Raw genomic sequence first — 9,238 nt, forward strand, 5'->3', positions numbered from 1 at the left:
ACAGAGCATCCCTGTGATGTCACAATCTGGCTGCTGTGTAAGAACATTTTCATTGGCTGCTGTGTAGGAACATCCTCAATGGCTGCTGTGTAGGAACATCTTCATTGGCTGCTGTGTAGGAACAGTCTCATTGGCTGCTGTGTCTATCTATCTATCTATCTATCTATCTATCTATCTATCTATCTATCTATCTATCTATCTATCTATCTATCTATCTATCTATCTATCTATCTATATGTCTCTATCTCTATCTATCTATCTAGTGACTCTCAGGGCGGCGCGGCCCCCTTTTATACCCTTCCTGGACGATGAAGATGTTCCTGCACATGAAGATGTTCCTACACAGCAGCCATTGAGGATGTTCCTACACAGCAGCCAATGAAAATGTTCCTACACAGCAGCCAGATTGTGACATCACAGAGCATCCCTGTGATGTCACAATCTGGCTGCTGTGTAAGAACATTTTCATTGGCTGCTGTGTAGGAACATCCTCAATGGCTGCTATGTAGGAACATCTTCATTGGCTGCTGTGTAGGAACAGTCTCATTGGCTGCTGTGTCTATCTATCTATCTATCTATCTATCTATCTATCTATCTATCTATCTATCTATCTATCTATCTATCTATCTATCTATCTATCTATCTATCTATCTATCTATCTATCTATCTATCTATCTATCTATCTATCTATCTATCTATCTATATGTCTCTATCTCTATCTATCTATCTAGTGACTCTCAGGGCGGCGCGGCCCCCTTTTATACCCTTCCTGGACGATGAAGATGTTCCTGCACATGAAGATGTTCCTACACAGCAGCCATTGAGGATGTTCCTACACAGCAGCCAATGAAAATGTTCCTACACAGCAGCCAGATTGTGACATCACAGAGCATCCCTGTGATGTCACAATCTGGCTGCTGTGTAAGAACATTTTCATTGGCTGCTGTGTAGGAACATCCTCAATGGCTGCTGTGTAGGAACATCTTCATTGGCTGCTGTGTAGGAACAGTCTCATTGGCTGCTGTGTCTATCTATCTATCTATCTATCTATCTATCTATCTATCTATCTATCTATCTATCTATCTATCTATCTATCTATCTATCTATCTATCTATCTATATGTCTCTATCTCTATCTATCTATCTAGTGACTCTCAGGGCGGCGCGGCCCCCTTTTATACCCTTCCTGGACGATGAAGATGTTCCTGCACATGAAGATGTTCCTACACAGCAGCCATTGAGGATGTTCCTACACAGCAGCCAATGAAAATGTTCCTACACAGCAGCCAGATTGTGACATCACAGAGCATCCCTGTGATGTCACAATCTGGCTGCTGTGTAAGAACATTTTCATTGGCTGCTGTGTAGGAACATCCTCAATGGCTGCTGTGTAGGAACATCTTCATTGGCTGCTGTGTAGGAACAGTCTCATTGGCTGCTGTGTCTATCTATCTATCTATCTATCTATCTATCTATCTATCTATCTATCTATCTATCTATCTATCTATCTATCTATCTATCTATCTTTCTATCTATCTATCTATCTATCTATCTATCTATCTATCTATCTATCTATCTATCTATATGTCTCTATCTCTATCTATCTATCTAGTGACTCTCAGGGCGGCGCGGCCCCCTTTTATACCCTTCCTGGACGATGAAGATGTTCCTGCACATGAAGATGTTCCTACACAGCAGCCATTGAGGATGTTCCTACACAGCAGCCAATGAAAATGTTCCTACACAGCAGCCAGATTGTGACATCACAGAGCATCCCTGTGATGTCACAATCTGGCTGCTGTGTAAGAACATTTTCATTGGCTGCTGTGTAGGAACATCCTCAATGGCTGCTGTGTAGGAACATCTTCATTGGCTGCTGTGTAGGAACAGTCTCATTGGCTGCTGTGTCTATCTATCTATCTATCTATCTATCTATCTATCTATCTATCTATCTATCTATCTATCTATCTATCTATCTATCTATCTATCTATCTATCTATCTATCTATCTATCTATCTATCTATCTAAATGTCTCTATCTCTATCTATCTATCTAGTGACTCTCAGGGCGGTGCGGCCCCCTTTTATACCCTTCCTGGACGATGAAGATGTTCCTGCACATGAAGATGTTCCTACACAGCAGCCATTGAGGATGTTCCTACACAGCAGCCAATGAAAATGTTCCTACACAGCAGCCAGATTGTGACATCACAGAGCATCCCTGTGATGTCACAATCTGGCTGCTGTGTAAGAACATTTTCATTGGCTGCTGTGTAGGAACATCCTCAATGGCTGCTGTGTAGGAACATCTTCATTGGCTGCTGTGTAGGAACAGTCTCATTGGCTGCTGTGTCTATCTATCTATCTATCTATCTATCTATCTATCTATCTATCTATCTATCTATCTATCTATCTATCTATCTATCTATCTATATGTCTCTATCTCTATCTATCTATCTAGTGACTCTCAGGGCGGCGCGGCCCCCTTTTATACCCTTCCTGGACGATGAAGATGTTCCTGCACATGAAGATGTTCCTACACAGCAGCCATTGAGGATGTTCCTACACAGCAGCCAATGAAAATGTTCCTACACAGCAGCCAGATTGTGACATCACAGAGCATCCCTGTGATGTCACAATCTGGCTGCTGTGTAAGAACATTTTCATTGGCTGCTGTGTAGGAACATCCTCAATGGCTGCTGTGTAGGAACATCTTCATTGGCTGCTGTGTAGGAACATCTTCATTGGCTGCTGTGTCTATCTATCTATCTATCTATCTATCTATCTATCTATCTATCTATCTATCTATCTATCTATCTATCTATCTATCTATCTATCTATCTATCTATCTATCTATCTATCTATATGTCTCTATCTCTATCTATCTATCTAGTGACTCTCAGGGCGGCGCGGCCCCCTTTTATACCCTTCCTGGACGATGAAGATGTTCCTGCACATGAAGATGTTCCTACACAGCAGCCATTGAGGATGTTCCTACACAGCAGCCAATGAAAATGTTCCTACACAGCAGCCAGATTGTGACATCACAGAGCATCCCTGTGATGTCACAATCTGGCTGCTGTGTAAGAACATTTTCATTGGCTGCTGTGTAGGAACATCCTCAATGGCTGCTGTGTAGGAACATCTTCATTGGCTGCTGTGTAGGAACAGTCTCATTGGCTGCTGTGTCTATCTATCTATCTATCTATCTATCTATCTATCTATCTATCTATCTATCTATCAATCTATCTATCTATCTATCTATCTATCTATCTATATGTCTCTATCTCTATCTATCTATCTAGTGACTCTCAGGGCGGCGCGGCCCCCTTTTATACCCTTCCTGGACGATGAAGATGTTCCTGCACATGAAGATGTTCCTACACAGCAGCCATTGAGGATGTTCCTACACAGCAGCCAATGAAAATGTTCCTACACAGCAGCCAGATTGTGACATCACAGAGCATCCCTGTGATGTCACAATCTGGCTGCTGTGTAAGAACATTTTCATTGGCTGCTGTGTAGGAACATCCTCAATGGCTGCTGTGTAGGAACATCTTCATTGGCTGCTGTGTAGGAACAGTCTCATTGGCTGCTGTGTCTATCTATCTATCTATCTATCTATCTATCTATCTATCTATCTATCTATCTATCTATCTATCTATCTATCTATATGTCTCTATCTCTATCTATCTATCTAGTGACTCTCAGGGCGGCGCGGCCCCCTTTTATACCCTTCCTGGACGATGAAGATGTTCCTGCACATGAAGATGTTCCTACACAGCAGCAATTGAGGATGTTCCTACACAGCAGCCAATGAAAATGTTCCTACACAGCAGCCAGATTGTGACATCACAGAGCATCCCTGTGATGTCACAATCTGGCTGCTGTGTAAGAACATTTTCATTGGCTGCTGTGTAGGAACATCCTCAATGGCTGCTGTGTAGGAACATCTTCATTGGCTGCTGTGTAGGAACAGTCTCATTGGCTGCTGTGTCTATCTATCTATCTATCTATCTATCTATCTATCTATCTATCTATCTATCTATCTATCTATCTATCTATCTATATGTCTCTATCTCTATCTATCTATCTAGTGACTCTCAGGGCGGCGCGGCCCCCTTTTATACCCTTCCTGGACGATGAAGATGTTCCTGCACATGAAGATGTTCCTACACAGCAGCCATTGAGGATGTTCCTACACAGCAGCCAATGAAAATGTTCCTACACAGCAGCCAGATTGTGACATCACAGAGCATCCCTGTGATGTCACAATCTGGCTACTGTGTAAGAACATTTTCATTGGCTGCTGTGTAGGAACATCCTCAATGGCTGCTGTGTAGGAACATCTTCATTGGCTGCTGTGTAGGAACAGTCTCATTGGCTGCTGTGTCTATCTATCTATCTATCTATCTATCTATCTATCTATCTATCTATCTATCTATCTATCTATCTATCTATCTATCTATCTATCTATATGTCTCTATCTCTATCTATCTATCTAGTGACTCTCAGGGCGGCGCGGCCCCCTTTTATACCCTTCCTGGACGATGAAGATGTTCCTGCACATGAAGATGTTCCTACACAGCAGCCATTGAGGATGTTCCTACACAGCAGCCAATGAAAATGTTCCTACACAGCAGCCAGATTGTGACATCACAGAGCATCCCTGTGATGTCACAATCTGGCTGCTGTGTAAGAACATTTTCATTGGCTGCTGTGTAGGAACATCCTCAATGGCTGCTGTGTAGGAACATCTTCATTGGCTGCTGTGTAGGAACAGTCTCATTGGCTGCTGTGTCTATCTATCTATCTATCTATCTATCTATCTATCTATCTATCTATCTATCTATCTATCTATCTATCTATCTATCTATCTATCTATCTATCTATCTATCTATATGTCTCTATCTCTATCTATCTATCTAGTGACTCTCAGGGCGGCGCGGCCCCCTTTTATACCCTTCCTGGACGATGAAGATGTTCCTGCACATGAAGATGTTCCTACACAGCAGCAATTGAGGATGTTCCTACACAGCAGCCAATGAAAATGTTCCTACACAGCAGCCAGATTGTGACATCACAGAGCATCCCTGTGATGTCACAATCTGGCTGCTGTGTAAGAACATTTTCATTGGCTGCTGTGTAGGAACATCCTCAATGGCTGCTGTGTAGGAACATCTTCATTGGCTGCTGTGTAGGAACAGTCTCATTGGCTGCTGTGTCTATCTATCTATCTATCTATCTATCTATCTATCTATCTATCTATCTATCTATCTATCTATCTATCTATATGTCTCTATCTCTATCTATCTATCTAGTGACTCTCAGGGCGGCGCGGCCCCCTTTTATACCCTTCCTGGACGATGAAGATGTTCCTGCACATGAAGATGTTCCTACACAGCAGCCATTGAGGATGTTCCTACACAGCAGCCAATGAAAATGTTCCTACACAGCAGCCAGATTGTGACATCACAGAGCATCCCTGTGATGTCACAATCTGGCTACTGTGTAAGAACATTTTCATTGGCTGCTGTGTAGGAACATCCTCAATGGCTGCTGTGTAGGAACATCTTCATTGGCTGCTGTGTAGGAACAGTCTCATTGGCTGCTGTGTCTATCTATCTATCTATCTATCTATCTATCTATCTATCTATCTATCTATCTATCTATCTATCTATCTATCTATCTATCTATCTATATGTCTCTATCTCTATCTATCTATCTAGTGACTCTCAGGGCGGCGCGGCCCCCTTTTATACCCTTCCTGGACGATGAAGATGTTCCTGCACATGAAGATGTTCCTACACAGCAGCAATTGAGGATGTTCCTACACAGCAGCCAATGAAAATGTTCCTACACAGCAGCCAGATTGTGACATCACAGAGCATCCCTGTGATGTCACAATCTGGCTGCTGTGTAAGAACATTTTCATTGGCTGCTGTGTAGGAACATCCTCAATGGCTGCTGTGTAGGAACATCTTCATTGGCTGCTGTGTAGGAACAGTCTCATTGGCTGCTGTGTCTATCTATCTATCTATCTATCTATCTATCTATCTATCTATCTATCTATCTATCTATCTATCTATCTATCTATCTATCTATCTATCTATCTATCTATATGTCTCTATCTCTATCTATCTATCTAGTGACTCTCAGGGCGGCGCGGCCCCCTTTTATACCCTTCCTGGACGATGAAGATGTTCCTGCACATGAAGATGTTCCTACACAGCAGCCATTGAGGATGTTCCTACACAGCAGCCAATGAAAATGTTCCTACACAGCAGCCAGATTGTGACATCACAGAGCATCCCTGTGATGTCACAATCTGGCTGCTGTGTAAGAACATTTTCATTGGCTGCTGTGTAGGAACATCCTCAATGGCTGCTGTGTAGGAACATCTTCATTGGCTGCTGTGTAGGAACAGTCTCATTGGCTGCTGTGTCTATCTATCTATCTATCTATCTATCTATCTATCTATCTATCTATCTATCTATCTATCTATCTATCTATCTATCTATCTATCTATCTATCTATCTATCTATCTATCTATCTATTATCTATCTATCTATCTATCTATATGTCTCTATCTCTATCTATCTATCTAGTGACTCTCAGGGCGGCGCGGCCCCCTTTTATACCCTTCCTGGACGATGAAGATGTTCCTGCACATGAAGATGTTCCTACACAGCAGCCATTGAGGATGTTCCTACACAGCAGCCAATGAAAATGTTCCTACACAGCAGCCAGATTGTGACATCACAGAGCATCCCTGTGATGTCACAATCTGGCTGCTGTGTAAGAACATTTTCATTGGCTGCTGTGTAGGAACATCCTCAATGGCTGCTGTGTAGGAACATCTTCATTGGCTGCTGTGTAGGAACAGTCTCATTGGCTGCTGTGTCTATCTATCTATCTATCTATCTATCTATCTATCTATCTATCTATCTATCTATCTATCTATCTATCTATCTATCTATCTATCTATCTATCTATATGTCTCTATCTCTATCTATCTATCTAGTGACTCTCAGGGCGGCGCGGCCCCCTTTTATACCCTTCCTGGACGATGAAGATGTTCCTGCACATGAAGATGTTCCTACACAGCAGCCATTGAGGATGTTCCTACACAGCAGCCAATGAAAATGTTCCTACACAGCAGCCAGATTGTGACATCACAGAGCATCCCTGTGATGTCACAATCTGGCTGCTGTGTAAGAACATTTTCATTGGCTGCTGTGTAGGAACATCCTCAATGGCTGCTGTGTAGGAACATCTTCATTGGCTGCTGTGTAGGAACAGTCTCATTGGCTGCTGTGTCTATCTATCTATCTATCTATCTATCTATCTATCTATCTATCTATCTATCTATCTATCTATCTATCTATCTATCTATCTATCTATCTATCTATCTATCTATTTATCTATCTATCTATCTATCTATATGTCTCTATCTCTATCTATCTATCTAGTGACTCTCAGGGCGGCGCGGCCCCCTTTTATACCCTTCCTGGACGATGAAGATGTTCCTGCACATGAAGATGTTCCTACACAGCAGCCATTGAGGATGTTCCTACACAGCAGCCAATGAAAATGTTCCTACACAGCAGCCAGATTGTGACATCACAGAGCATCCCTGTGATGTCACAATCTGGCTGCTGTGTAAGAACATTTTCATTGGCTGCTGTGTAGGAACATCCTCAATGGCTGCTGTGTAGGAACATCTTCATTGGCTGCTGTGTAGGAACAGTCTCATTGGCTGCTGTGTCTATCTATCTATCTATCTATCTATCTATCTATCTATCTATCTATCTATCTATCTATCTATCTATCTATCTATCTATCTATCTATCTATATGTCTCTATCTCTATCTATCTATCTAGTGACTCTCAGGGCGGCGCGGCCCCCTTTTATACCCTTCCTGGACGATGAAGATGTTCCTGCACATGAAGATGTTCCTACACAGCAGCCATTGAGGATGTTCCTACACAGCAGCCAATGAAAATGTTCCTACACAGCAGCCAGATTGTGACATCACAGAGCATCCCTGTGATGTCACAATCTGGCTGCTGTGTAAGAACATTTTCATTGGCTGCTGTGTAGGAACATCCTCAATGGCTGCTGTGTAGGAACATCTTCATTGGCTGCTGTGTAGGAACAGTCTCATTGGCTGCTGTGTCTATCTATCTATCTATCTATCTATCTATCTATCTATCTATCTATCTATCTATCTATCTATCTATCTATCTATCTATCTATCTATCTATCTATCTATCTATCTATATGTCTCTATCTCTATCTATCTATCTAGTGACTCTCAGGGCGGCGCGGCCCCCTTTTATACCCTTCCTGGACGATGAAGATGTTCCTGCACATGAAGATGTTCCTACACAGCAGCAATTGAGGATGTTCCTACACAGCAGCCAATGAAAATGTTCCTACACAGCAGCCAGATTGTGACATCACAGAGCATCCCTGTGATGTCACAATCTGGCTGCTGTGTAAGAACATTTTCATTGGCTGCTGTGTAGGAACATCCTCAATGGCTGCTGTGTAGGAACATCTTCATTGGCTGCTGTGTAGGAACAGTCTCATTGGCTGCTGTGTCTATCTATCTATCTATCTATCTATCTATCTATCTATCTATCTATCTATCTATCTATCTATCTATCTATCTATCTATATGTCTCTATCTCTATCTATCTATCTAGTGACTCTCAGGGCGGCGCGGCCCCCTTTTATACCCTTCCTGGACGATGAAGATGTTCCTGCACATGAAGATGTTCCTACACAGCAGCCATTGAGGATGTTCCTACACAGCAGCCAATGAAAATGTTCCTACACAGCAGCCAGATTGTGACATCACAGAGCATCCCTGTGATGTCACAATCTGGCTGCTGTGTAAGAACATTTTCATTGGCTGCTGTGTAGGAACATCCTCAATGGCTGCTGTGTAGGAACATCTTCATTGGCTGCTGTGTAGGAACAGTCTCATTGGCTGCTGTGTCTATCTATCTATCTATCTATCTATCTATCTATCTATCTATCTATCTATCTATCTATCTATCTATCTATCTATCTATATGTCTCTATCTCTATCTATCTATCTAGTGACTCTCAGGGCGGCGCGGCCCCCTTTTATACCCTTCCTGGACGATGAAGATGTTCCTGCACATGAAGATGTTCCTACACAGCAGCCATTGAGGATGTTCCTACACAGCAGCCAATGAAAATGTTCC

Source organism: Borostomias antarcticus, assembly GCF_949987555.1.
Source record: "Borostomias antarcticus genome assembly, contig: scaffold_59, whole genome shotgun sequence".
In the NCBI taxonomy this organism is placed as follows: domain Eukaryota; kingdom Metazoa; phylum Chordata; class Actinopteri; order Stomiiformes; family Stomiidae; genus Borostomias; species Borostomias antarcticus.